This window comes from Orcinus orca, chromosome 8 (genome assembly GCF_937001465.1).
Source record: "Orcinus orca chromosome 8, mOrcOrc1.1, whole genome shotgun sequence".
Taxonomy (NCBI): Eukaryota; Metazoa; Chordata; class Mammalia; order Artiodactyla; family Delphinidae; genus Orcinus; species Orcinus orca.
The window spans coordinates 106,255,273-106,269,300 of NC_064566.1; the positions used below are offsets into that span (position 1 = coordinate 106,255,273).

At 48.0% G+C, this 14,028-nt stretch overlaps 1 protein-coding gene across 4 annotated transcripts in view; it reads left to right on the plus strand.

Moving 5' to 3' along the window:
* Positions 1 to 14,028, plus strand: part of NTM (neurotrimin) — a 942,656-nt gene that overhangs the window by 228,894 nt on the left and 699,734 nt on the right. The window lies entirely within an intron of this gene.

A 14,028-nucleotide genomic window follows, 5' to 3' on the forward strand; every position in this document is an offset into this window, starting at 1 on the left:
AGAAATCTGCTCTTAGCTTAATGGGGTTCCTTTGTAGCTTATTGTCTTTTTTTCCAACTGCCTTTAAAATTCTTTCTTTGTCATTGACTTTAGACAGTTTTAATATTATGTGTCTTGGAGAAGATCTGTTTGCATTGAGGTAATTAGGTGTTCTCTTAGTTTCATGGACTTGTGTATCCAGTTCCTTCCCAGGTTTGAGACGTTCTCAGCTCTTACTTCTAAACAAGCTCTGTGCTCCCTTCCCCTGTCTCTTCCTTCTGGGATGCCCACTATCTTTCTGTTGCTCTTCCTGATGGAGTGGGATAGCTCTTGTAGGATTCCGTGTTTTTAACCTTAGCTCTCTCTCTCCTCTCCTACCTGAATCATTTCTAGATTTCCATCTTGGAGCTCACTAATTCCCTCTTCCTTGTGGTAGGCTCGATCCCCATAGCTTTCTAATGCATTTTCCATCTCATTTATTGAGTTCTTCAGCTCCAGAATTTTGGTTTCATTCTTTCTTAGAGTTTCAGTCTCTTGGTAAAGTATTCCTTCTGCTCATTAGTTTTATTCCTGAGCTCACTGAACTGCCCATCTGACTTTTCTCGTAACTCATCGAGTTTCCTGATGCAGCTATTTTGAATTCTCCATCAGTTAGATCCCAGTATTCCATGACTTCAAGTCTGGTTTCTGGAGAATTGTCGTCTTTCTGTGGTCCCATGTGTTACCGTAATTCTGCATGGTGCTTGGTGAGTTGTTCCTCTGCTGGCCCATTTGAAGTAGCCAGTACCTTCTTAGGTAAAGCTTTTTTTACTCGATTCTAACAATTCAGTAGGTTGGTAATTAGAGGCCTTTCTTTTGGTTTCCAGTAGGTGGCGCTGTATCACAAATTTTTTTGGTTTCTCTCACCTGAGCCGCCTTTGGCGGTATTTGAGAACCTGCACTTTCCATTCTCCACTGACTGTGCCAAAGATTTGCCTGGTGCCCTTATTGTTGCTCCTTGTGCCTCTGGGGTTGCTGGTGCCTTGTTGCTGCTGTCACCGGTGTTGCCATAGGGGCACTGGGATGGCGGGAGCCTCCACTGCATCCAGGGTTGCCTGGGTCACGGGCACCACAGTGACAGCACGGGGTGGGAGCCAGGGCTGCGGACACCTCTGCCCAATCTGGGGTTGTTAGGTTCACGAGTGTCACTGCTGCGGCCAGGGAGGCTGGCGTCACGGGTGCCACCATGGCTGCAGGGACTGAGGTCACTGGCCCCACGACCACTGCTGCCTGTTCCTGTGGCCGTGGACCCTGCTGCAACCAGGAGGCCAAAGTCGTGTGTGCTGCTGCCTGCTTCTCTGAAGCTGTGGGCGCAGCTCCCCAGCTGGGAAGCCAGGTTCGTGGGCACGGCCTCCGCTGTTTCCCCAGTCCTCCCACCTCTAGATGTACAGATGTGTGGCATTCTCCAGCATCCTGGTGTGTTGGTCAGGGGCACCTTTGTTGAGTTGAGGATGTTTTACTAGTCGTAGATTGACGGGGAGACAAGGGTGTGCACTCACACCACCATGATGCTGTCACTCCTCCCTCCTTGTAATTCTGAACAGCTTGATTGAGGTGTAATTCACACACCTTGCGATTCACAAGTTTAAAGTGTATAATTCGGCGTTGGTTAGTATACTGACAGAGCTGTGTACCCATCACCACAGTCTGTTCTGAGACATTTCAGCAGCCCATAAAGAAACCCTGTACCCACTAACAGGCATCCTGGCATCCCCCTCACCCGCAGTCCTAGGCAGACAGTAGTCTACTGCTGTCTCTACAGACATGCCTGTTCTGGCCATTGCATGTAGATGGAATCATGCAACATGTGCACTTTTGTGACTGACTTCTTTTGCTCGACATAATTTTTTCAAAGTTTATCTATGTTGTTGCACGTATCAATATTTCATTCCTTTTTATGGCCAAATAACGTTCCATTACATAGACATACTACACTCCGTCTAGCCGTTTGTCAGTTGATGGACATATTTTCATGTGCTTGTTGACCATCTGCACGTCTTCTTTGAAGAAATGTCTGTTCGGATCCTTTGTCCATTTGTTAGGTTGGATATTTGTCTTTTTGTTGAGTTATAAGTGTTTTATTTCACATTCTGGTTACCAGTCCCTTATCAGATACATGTCTTACAAATATTCTTTCATTCCATGGGTCTCCTTTCACTTTCTTGATGGTGTCCTTTGCATCACAAAATGTTTTACTTTTGATGAAGTTCAATTTATCTGCTTTTTCCTTCATCAGTCATATTTTGTTATCATATATAAGAAGCCATTTCTTAACCCAAGGTTGCAAATACATGCTCCTATGTTTAGCTATTATGTCTGGGTCCGTGATCAGTTTGAGTTAGTTTTTACATATGATGTGAGACAGGAGTCCAGATTAATTCTTTTGCATGTGCATATTCAAATGTCCCAGCACCATTTGTTGAAAAGACTATTCTTTTCCCCATTGATTTTTTTTTTCGTGAACTTGTCAAAAAATCAGTTGATCATAAATGTGAGGGTTTGATTTCTTTACTCTCTACTCTATTCCATTGATTTATATGTCTTTCTTTGCGTCAGTAATAAACTGTTTTAATTACTACAGACTTATAGTTTTGAAATTAGGAAATGTGAGTCTTGCAACTTTGTTCTTCTTTTTCAAGATTGTTGTGGCTATTCTGGGTGTCTTGTATTTCCATATCAATTTTAGAATCAGCTTGTCAGTTTCTCCAATAAAAATCTGGGATTTTTGTAGGAATTATGTTGAATCTGTTGACAAATATGGAAATTAAACATTTAAACAATATTACGTTCTCCAATCTATGAACATGGAATGACTTTCCATTTACTTGGGTCTTTTAAAACTTCTTTCAGCAATGTTTTGTAGTTTTCAGAGTACACATTTTGCATTTCTTGTGTTAAGATTATCCCTGAGTATTTTATTCTTTTTGTTTCTATGGTAAGTGAGATTGTCTTCTTAATTTCACTTTTGGATTGTTCATGGCTGGTGTCTTCTTAATTTCACTTTTGGATTGTTCATGGCTGGTGTACAATTTATTTTTGCATCTTTATCCTGTAGCCTGTGACTTCGCTAAATTCCTTTCTTAATTCTGACGGTTTCTCAGTGGATTCCTCAGGATTAGCTCTACATAAGCTCATGTCCTCTGCAAATAGAGATACTTTTAAGTTTCCCTTTTCAATCTACATGCCCTTTATTTTTCTTGCCTAATTGCCCTGATTAGAACCTCTAGTGCAATGTTGAATGTAAGTGGTAAAAGTAAACACCCATGCCTTGTTCCTGGTTCTTGGGGGAAAGCCTCCAGTCCCCTGTCAGTAAGGATGATGTTAACTGTGGGTGTTTTGTAGATGCCCTTTATCGGGATGAGGGTGTTCCCATCTATTACTGGTTTGTAGAATGTTTTTATCACATAAAGTCATCTTCAATTTCAAGTCAGCTTACAACTTCTCTCCTTTGAGAGCCCTGATCCCAGCTCCTTGGACCCCTTCCTGGAGGTCGTCTAAGTCTGCTTCCCCAGCCCCACTTTATAATCCTTGCTTCAGCCTTGTCCTTCTTTTTATATATGACTTATTAAAAATTATAAGCACTTTTCACCTTGCTTGTGTTGTTTTTGTTTTGTTTTATTTCTTTATCCTACCATGTCCATTGAAACTCTCCCCAGGAAGGCAGGGACCAAGTTTACCCTGTTCACTGCTGTAGTTTCAGATTCTACCACAGTTCCTGAGAGATAGTAGTTGATCAATCAATAAATATTGTTGAATAATTGAATAAGTGAAGAAATGAATGTGTCCTATATAGGTATACAGATAGTGCTGTATGGTCACTCAAAGCAAAAAAGACTGATGGCCAGTGATTGGACTTGAAGTAGAGATGACAAGTAATAAGTTGGGAAAATAGTAGAAAATCTTTTACAATGAAGGATTTCAAACAGTAGCCAAGACTGACTGCAAGAGAAGCTCTGTTGAAGTGGGACACCCTCATACCCCACCGCAAATCCAGTAATATATCCAGGATATATTACTCTCTCCCCAGTGGGCTATAGCATCCTAGGCACTGGTCCAGCCTGCTCTGGGGGCTTCCCTACCCCGGCCTGCTGCGTGTCACCAAGGAAAGGCTATGCCAGAGGAGACGGCACAGGGGCCGGGTAAATCAACCTCCAAATGTCCCTTTATCATCCGTTTCATCTTATTCCCTTCACCACCCTGGAGTTAAATCTGCCCGATTCTCAGCCGCCTCCTACTGAGCCTCCGTAATGATCATCTAAATTAAAATCTGTTATGGGTTTCTGGGTAATCCCCTTTGATGCCCTGAGTACCGCAGGATCTGTTTTGCTCAGACCTAGCGTGTACGTGCTGATAGCTTTGGAGCAGCTGACATGGCTTTGTATATCTCACACAAATGTCTACATTGCTTGCAAACAGCCAGGACCTGGCAGAAAAGACACATCCATGGCTGGAAGGTTTATGAATCTGTGAGTGGAATTGCCTTTGAGGGCAGCTCGGGAGGGCTCCTTGCGGAGGTCTGTTCACTTCCTCAGAGAGAGGAGGAAGGGGGTCCCGTGCTTCTCAGCAGTTTTGTTGGCAGCATCCTCCCCGTGGTTTATTTTGTTTGTGTGTTTCATCACAGTCTTGTTCTGCTAGGTCATCCTGGTCACCGTAGTGGCCAAATTATACATTTGAAAATTCTGATGAGCAAATGGCAACTTCTCCTGGGCCAATCAACCCCAACCGTAACGTGACCCATAATTTCAACTTTGTTGTTTTCCTATTTCTTTCTTTTGCTAATGCATTTTCTCTCCTGGGGGAGGAAAGGTGGCTAGTGTATGAAATAGAAAGAGTAGACACTGGGGGTTAGCAGACCTTGGTTTAAATTCTGCCAGTGATGATTCTAGCTGCAAAATGCCAAACAAGGTAAAAGTCAGTCTCACGGTCTACAAAGCGAAGTCTCTGATACTCACGTACCACTTATTAAAAGAGATTATAATTGATGATTGCTGGACTGATTTACTTACTGTCATCCTCCCAACATATGCTGTAAACTAGACCATAAACTCCACGGAGGCAGGGAATGATTGTTCTGTTTCCTTCTTTGGCAAAACTTAGTACACATCACTCACTCAATAAACATTTTTGAATGAATGAATGAGATGAAACAATGGGAAAGTGCTCCGGGTGACACAGTTGGTATTTATAAAATTAACTATTCCTCTCACTAGTTTGAATGTTTCTCAGATTCTGTCTATAGACTGGCAGATTTGAAAATCTCAATTAAGGAGCAGGCGCCGTCTTTTTGAGCCTTCTCTATGCGAGTGTCACACCGTTTTTCATAAGTGACTCTAATACTTCCTGACCTGGGATCTGTGGTTGCTCAGATGCAGATGAAGCTTCGTCCTGGTCTCCAGGCCTGTTCCTGGGAACACCTGCAGGAACTCCGTGTGCACCATCTCCTGTTCCCCTTCCAGCCTGCCAATTATCCCCCCTTTTCTCTTTCCCTTTCTCCGACCCTCTCCCCCCTCTTTCCCTCTCCCTCTCTCTTCTTATGCCTTGCTTGGGAATTCTTCTCTGATACCAGCTGGTGGAGGTGCTTCATTTGTTCACCAAGAAAACATTTTCAGAGACATTGGATTCAACGATGTCCCACAAAGTTGGCGGCAAAGTCACGATTAGATTAGATATCAGACCTTTAATCCCTGATCTTTTTGACTCTCCTGTATTTATTCTACCTGTAGTACCTGGAAATATTGATTAAAATAATTATGTAGAACCTTTTTTTTTAAACCAAAGGAACTCCTTTTATCAAAATAAATCTATGTTCATGCCCAATAGTTAAAACCAAGAAAAGTAGATGAGCTCGGGTCAGGGTGTGGACAGGAAACGCACCCACTCAGCTTCCCTCTGAACCCTGGGATGCTGGCTTGTGCCTACGGTCAGGGTCTCCACGTGCTGGACGTGGTGAGGAGCGACCGTGGGTTCCATCCCTGGGCCAGGCTGGTACGATCGATCTTCCTGACTTGGTCTGTCTCGGCCACGCTGAGAGTGTGGGCCTGGGCTGCTTGGCGTGGTGTGGTGGGTTATTTCACTGTCATTGTGCCTGGTTTAATAGTGGGTGTGAGGTGATGGTCACAGCCGTATTATTCAAGTCACTAAACCCAGACAAGACCAAGTCTGAGAGTGCGCCGTGGGGAAGCCCGCGCCCACACCTGGTGATGGAAGCTTTGACCTAAGCCGCCTCCACCTCCTGCTTCAATCTCCGTGGCATCCGCATTCATGCTCTGTGGGTCCCTGACTGTGACCCAGCCTGGGTTTCCATCACAGCCTCTGACCTCATCCAGAGAAGACCAAAGGCTCCGTGAGGGGGCGGGGCACTGAGAAAACAGACTGTGGTTTGCATTTGAGCTGGATTTATGTCTTGGGTTTTTTTGTTTGTTTGTTTTGTATGAATGACAGTGGTAGTCCCGGCGTCTGGCACTCAACAGATCCTTATCAACTAGAGGAGGAAATAACTGCTCCCCTTCATTTGCTCCTCCCGAAAAGCCTGAACAGGCGTCTGTCTTCAACCCTTCTACCCAGTCCCTAGTTCACTTACTATAAGTGCTCGTTAGGATGTGGGCTTAAGGTCATTATTCTCTCTCAGGGAGAAGATGCCAAACATAGGCTTCCCTCTTCCAGAGGATGGCGCGTCTCGGGATGCCTATCTTCCTCCTGCCTCTATCCCTTCATCTAGCAAAGGAGGTGGGAGTCTCTGCCCCTGGCAGCAGGAGAAACACATTCCTTTGTTTCAGTCGCTTGCACAGTTCTGGCATTATCACCCGGGCAGCATCTTGTGGAAAACAAACACGTACAAGCACGAATGACTCCAGCTTCCCACAGTGGGTAGTCCTAAATAGGACACTTGCCAGTGGCACCAGAAAAGATCATTAGATTGTCAAAAAATAAACAGGGTAAACTGAGAGATAACATAAGCCCACTGCAAGCAAACCAACGAGCCTGGGGCCTCAGCGATGGCAGAGTAGATGGAATCCCCCTCCTGTGCTGGGAGGGGCGGGATGCTGCCACGCGCCTCACTGATGCAGAAGCCAAGGTTTCGGGTTGAAACCATGATGGGAAACCCAGCAGTTTCCACCCAGGTAGCTGTTGAGACAGAAGAGGAAGAAAGGAATTCATTAAAAACCTTGTTTCTGGGGCTTTTGTTGGGGTTTTGGCCCAGAGAATTTGTTAGTAAATAAGTACTGAAATCTTCTCCGACATAGAACAGTTGCTCAAGTGTGGAGAAGACCCAGGGTCTAGTCTACAAGGAGACTGTTGTTTAAGGAGCTCTGCCCACAGAGCAAGAAGAGCTTGACTTTAACACAGATTATATACTGGGGCAAATGGGCAGAGCAGACAATAACTGAGGTTGGAGTTTAAGAAAGGCAAGAGCTTGGGGGGATGGGCAGGGACAGGGCAACACCAGGAATGGAGAACATTCTGCACAGAGGCACTGGTGAAGTTCTCAGGTTGGCGCAAGTGACATGTACGTTGAAATATACTCTGGAATGAATGGTAAGGATCATATATGTCAGGCCAAGGAGTGTAGACTTCATCCGGACATGAGTGGAAAAATACTGGAAGGTTTTCCCAAGCAGAAAAATGAAATGATGAAAGTGGCCTTTAAGAAAAGTCGATCTGGTCAAAGCATGCAGCACCTATTGGATTGGGAGCACGAGGGGTGGCCAGACAACTTGGGATACAGGTGCAGATAGCGTGTTGAGAGGTGAACGAAACCAGGACAGAGGTGGTGATAAAAAGGAAAGAGGGATGAGAAGAGAAGCATTTCAGCACTGACCACTGTGTGTAATCCAGGGCAAAGGGGGTCGTGGCAAGCTAAGCAGACACTGAGGTTTTCAACCTTTGCACCTTTTTAGGTGGAAACACGAGCAGAAAAATGTTAGTCAGGGGGAGAAGCTGACTTTAGGAGGAGGATGAATTTGGCTTTACTTAAATATGCCAAGTATGAGGTAATAGCCCGGCATCCTAGCGCAGGTAGGTGGAGAAACACAATGAAAAACTGAACTTCAAATGGCACCTTGGATCTGTGCGGAGCTAAGTCCTGGTGCCCGCGCATGCGATAGCATTTTATAATAATATGCTGCACTCTGCATAGGCACGTGAATTTGGTAATCACAGCACGGATCCTCTGGCTCTTTGCCTCTCCTGCTCCTCAGTGCGGAATCGTATTGCTCTGGGACCCAGAGAACAATTGATCAAAGAGGAACCCACTTTTGTAAGGAAAGACAGAAAGAACAAGGAGCAAAGACAAAAGGTTTGCAATTCAAAAGGAGCTGACCAGACACTAGTCCTGCAGTAGCAACGAGAGAGCTATAGGACCAGCAGGGAACGAGGGCAGGGCTGGACCCAACTGGAATGGGGTGACGGAACGGAAGCTGGCGGAACCAATGAAACACACTAAAATATGTCAACTGAGACTTTTGCCACTTGGAGATAGAATTGTCTATTTGTGTGTCTGTATGTGAACGTATGCTTCTGAAGATAGTCCAAAAGTAGATTCCAAATAGCTAGTTGCGGTAGCCAGCCTCCGAGATGAGCCCCAGTGACCCTCACTTCCTGAATGCACACCCTGTGTAGTCTCTTTTCACAGTGAATCAGGGCTAGCCCAATGCTAGAATATGGAGGAACTGATGGGATGTGACCTCAGAGACTTGCTCATGAAAGGCATTGCCCTTTTTGCCTTGATCTCTTGTATCATTTGCTTGGGGGTAAGCCACCCCCCAAGCCCAAAGCACACCCAACATGCCCCCATCAACAAGCAGCCCCAGTGTAGCAGCCACACGAGGGAGTCACCTTGGAAGTGGGTCCTCCAGCCCCAGTCAATCCTATGGATGACTTCAGCCCCATAGGCTTTAGACTGCGACCTCATAAGTGACCCTGAACCAGAACTTCCCAGTCAAACTGCTCCTGAATTCATTCCTGACCCACAGAAACTGTGAGAGATAATAAAGGATTCTTGTAGTCAACGCCACTAAGATTTGGGCTGATCCATTACGCAGTGATGGATAACTAATACACTAGAGTCATAAGAAATGTACGAGAACTGTTTAGAATGTTCCTCTCAATGTTTGATGCGAAAAATATTTTGGCTGCTGTAATGCATCGCCAAGCTATTGAAATGTATGAATAAATGTTTTCAGCCCAAAGTCTATCCAAAAATGTGCAAAGTCTCGTGGAGGGAAGCAGAGCTCAGGAAGAGAAATGGATGCATATTAGATGTCGAGCACGTGCTTATTGAGTTAAATTGAATTGCAATTGCAGACAGTTACAGATGAAGCACTTTACATTGTCACCTCACATGTTTATCAAACGCTGAACTACTCACAACAGTGTAGGACGTGAAACACTTCCGTGGCTTAGGTTAACGTGGTGGAACTCAAGTTTACCCAGCCACACCAGAGCGAGGCAAGCGGCAGACTCCACGGATAGGACAGCATCTTCTCTGGGCCCAGAACCACGCCCAGGGCGGAAGGAAGCTCAACCCTATCCTATCCCTGCCATGTTCCCCCGTGGCCTGGCTGTCACCCCCTCCCTTGGCCTCTGCTGCAGGAGTGTTTCTGTGACCCCCCTGCCCAGCTCAGCCTCACCTCAGTCCAGGCAGGTGAAATGAATCATATCTGATGCCGTCTCCCTAAGCTGAAGCTTTCGTCCTTGGAACCAGGCCCATCTGAGGACGCAGAGCCTCAGCTGCCCTCAGGGGAGCCTCCTGGTCTGTCCCTCCCCAAGGGGTCTTCATTCAAGCTTCTCTTCCCAATTCCTGCTTCCTTTACAGGAGCTCTTGCTTTCCCATCTGGTCCACTTCTTGCTGAAAGAATCTGTTTGAGACCTTTCACCTGGGAGCTAGCCATCAGCCCACAGGTCTGGGTATTGTCCTTGCCCTTGAAGCTCCTAGGTCACTCCTACAATCAGACCCCTGATGACCTCACTTACCATCCCACGAACTGTGAACACAAGCCAGTTCCTAGTTTGCCCACAGCCTGGCATCCTTACAGTGAGGTCTCTGAAATAGAATTTTTAATTATAGAAGGTCCCCTGCGAACCCCTGTGAAGAGTGTGTTTTTCTTCCAGTAGGTACCATGAAGCTCTCTCGGCCCCTTCCTCAGGCTGCCCTTCTGGGGTGTGCTATGCTCTCCTTTCTAACGCTGATGCCCAAATGCCAGACTGAGGAGGAATCCATGATCGGTTGGGCACTTCCTTCAAATTTAGTAAAAATTAAAAACATATCGTGACTCAAGTTCAATAGTCTAATCTTAAAATATTAATAGTTACAGCTTCCACTTATAAGGCATGATGAAGAGGCAAGAAGAGTGCATCCATGGTCACTGAATCCTCATTGTGCCTCTGAGAGAGATTTTTACCATTCCTGGTTCACAGAAGAAACTGAGACTCAGAGAAGTTAAGTATTTACCTAAAGCCACACAGCCTGTGGGACCTGAGTTTTTTTCATTTCAGGAGCGTCTCCACCTGGAGGTCCCTGGGCGCTCCACTACCACAAGGCTGGAAGGACCTGAGAGAGCATTGCACACCAGCCTCGAGTCTGTGGCTGGGAAAGCAGAGGTGCTCTACCGGGCAATGCCTCGTTTGCCCGGCTTTCTCCCAACCCACCTGCCTGCCTTTACCTGTGAAATGCCATTTCTCCTCTGCAGACATGCATCCCGCGTGTCCCTCCCTGCTTTGAAGAAAACCTCAAAAGTGGTGTCATCACCGGACTTCGAGTGCCTCTTAACACAGGTGCGGGATGCCGTGGAGAGGCTCAGTGCTCGCCTAGGGCCACCAGGATTCTGGGGTGACACCTAACCCGCCTAGAACCGGGAGGACGCGTGCGGGGAGCTCCCGTCTCATAGGCAGGCTTCTGCAGGGACTGTGGGTCAGTCACAGGGCCCTATTTCTAGACTTGTCCCTAGCGTGACCTGACCGGAGAGCAGTTCCTGTAGATGTCCTGGTGCCCGGAGGGCTGCACAGAGTCGGAAGGAGTTCCTGTCTCTCACCCCCTGGGGCCCCGCTCCCCGCTCCAGCCCTACTATTAGCAATTACAGATCTGCGTTGGAAATAGGCACTTTCCCAAAAATGGGTCAGCTTTTTTTTTTTTTTCTTTTGATCTCTTGTTCTTCCCACGGTGGGCAACTGATGTTCCCACAGTGTGGAGCACGGTGGGGCACGTAGGGCGTGGACCCTCCGAATGCCCTAGTAAGGGACAGCCCCGGAAGAAGGCCCTGGAGCCACGGCCAAGGAGGTGGAAGTTGTCCCCCGAGGCCAAAGCTGGCCTGAAGCTCTTCCGAGAGCCTTGGCCCAGTTTTCCTGGCTAGCTCAGGATGACTTTCCACTGAGATGGCCACTGCTTTGTCAGGTCTTGTTTCAAAGGTCCCCTGAGTTATAAAACTGCCATTGTCTGTCCCAGGTCTCAGCACAAAAAGCTGTTGCGGCCGCAATGACCACCGTGACTGTGAAATTGCAGGACGCGCTTAGATTTGGAACGTGCTTTGTTGAAGCACCTGACCTGTGTCTCCGTGGGCCACGCCCCCTTCCAGCTCCTCCCCTCAGATCCGGCTCCCAGGCCACGCCCCCTTCCAGCCCCTCCCCTCGGATCCCAGCTCTGGGCCACGCCCCTCGTCCTGCCCCACCTCCCCGCCCCGACCCTGAGAGGTGGTGGAGCAGGAGGTCTTGCAGCCAGGTGGAGTTTATTCACCTTGAACCTCTCTCTCCATCACAAAGTGCCGGTGAGCAGATACCCTCCTAGTCACAGCAGTGACCCAGCTTCCCCGAGGCAGCACCCAGGGTGGTTACACACTTGCATGGGGAACTTAGAGTCTGAGCAACGCGCGTTCAAATACTGGCTCTTCAGAACCTACTCATTCTGCGAACCGGATCAAGTTACTGATCCGGTACTAAGTCGCTCGCGGGCTGGGTTTCCTCGCCAGCAATACGGGGATTAGGACATGTCTGCTTCCCAGGGCCAGGGGGCGCGGGGTTAGAAGCTGAGCACCACACCTGGCTCACAGTAAGCTCTTGGTAAACCTTGGCCCCAGCTGCACACAGGATGCCTACGCCCTGACTCCTGGGGGCCCACAGCTCCCAGAAAGCGGGGTTTTGTCCCAGGCTTCTTTTGTGAACCCTCTGGTACCCTGCATGGTGCTGAAAATGTACATACTCAGGGTCAGTGAGTAACTGTTGAATCAGCTGAAGAATGGACAGCCCAGCGCTGGGACAGGTGAGCGAGGTGGAACCTCTGGTGCTTTTGGCCTAACCTGGCTACCTATGGCCTGCGTCTTCCCCTGCGGGGCCCACAAGAACTGAGGTTGAGAGCGTCATCTGCACACCCAGCGCTGATCACCAGGAAGAGCAGTGTGTGGCACTTTGATGAGTATATCCAGCAAATTGGCGTTTTCTTCATTTTCTTGCTTGGCCTTCAGTGGAGTCATCACGACAAGCTAACTACTGCTCTTCGCTGCTCTTGACGCCTGCCTCAGTTTCATGCACTTACAGAGCCTGTTTCTAACGTGGGTACCACTCATCTATCGATACAAATAACAATCAGCAGCTCTGCTCAGGAGAACGAAGCGAAGAACAGATTGTGTCCATGGCAGGCTGGTGAGACAAAGCAGGACGGGGGGCCAGGGCCCACTCCCCTCACCCTCCTATCCTGTGCCACGTTCCTGCACCCCGTCTCCACCTCCGACCACGGCAGCGTCTGGACAAACTGCTCGATGCAGGCCTCCACCGCCCAGGAACAGGGTTTGAGAGTTAAAGGACAGAGGAAAAAGAAATATTTCTCAAAACTAGGGGATAGGAAATGACCTCAGACACAGGGCCGAGGAGCCAGGCCACCCCGAAACAGAGGAAACAATTTGACAATGAGGTGAAAATTGCCGCTGCCAAACCTCCGACACCCTGAGCTTTACTCCTGGGCTCGGAGAAATCTGTCACCGGCTCAGGAAAATGTCTGCGAGGAACTGGTAATAGTTCAGTAATGGCCTGATGACTTGGAATGAGATGGCAGGGTGCAGCTGTGCCAGGGGAGACGGCTCCTGCTTTTAACCCAAGATGATGAGCTGCAGAAACAGTCTTCCTGCCCAGCCCCACTCCTCTGCTGGCTGAGCACATCCATTCAGAAAAGCCATAGGGACAGAGAGAATGTGGAGAGGAAACTCAGATCAAGACAGGGTTTTAGAAATACCCAGGTTGCGTGTGTGAGTGTGCGTGTGTGTGTAGATTTCCGACAGCCGTTTTAATGACCGTGCCTTCCCTTCCTAAGGCCCTCCCCCTCTCCCTAGCATCTCTCTGCTTTATGGCAAATGGGTTTTGATTCTGAAGCGAATTGACCTTGAAATAAGCTGCAGGATCTGAGTTCTTACACCTCAGATGCTGGGTTTGGAACACATTCTGCTCATTCAGCAGATACGGGCGCCGTCACAGGAACCTGGAAGGGGTGGGAGCTGGGAGGCTTGGCATTGCCAGTTGTCAGCCCGATAGCAAAGTTGGAGACTTGAGTTGGAAACTGCCGCAGGCGAGGGTTGGGTGTGTGACAGATGTCAGTGTTGCCTTGGTTCTCCTTTCTGACTGCGTGTGTGTGCGTGTGTGTGTGTACCTGTAACTGAGGCTGTGCCTGTATTCAGGAATTGTGCAGTGCGGGTCGAGCGGTTGGGACTGCAAATGTCTAGGGCTACAAGGCTGCGAAACTGCTCACCAATAGGCCGTGTCACAGGGAAACTGAATCTGCCGTATGGGAAGAGGGTGTGTGTTACGTGCAGGCGCAGGTGCACAGGCGGAAGCCAGCATTTATCTGCATTTACACCAGGCCTGTGTTTGGTAAGGTTATCTTTGGTTCAGTTTTGCTGAGCTTCTGACCTTTCTGTGTCTTTTGTGTCCATGGGATGTCAGCGTTACTCTATGGAGATTGTAATTTAGGGATTTGATGTAACCAAACCAGAGACAGCATCTGTGCATTGAGTATCTGCCCTGTGCCTGGCC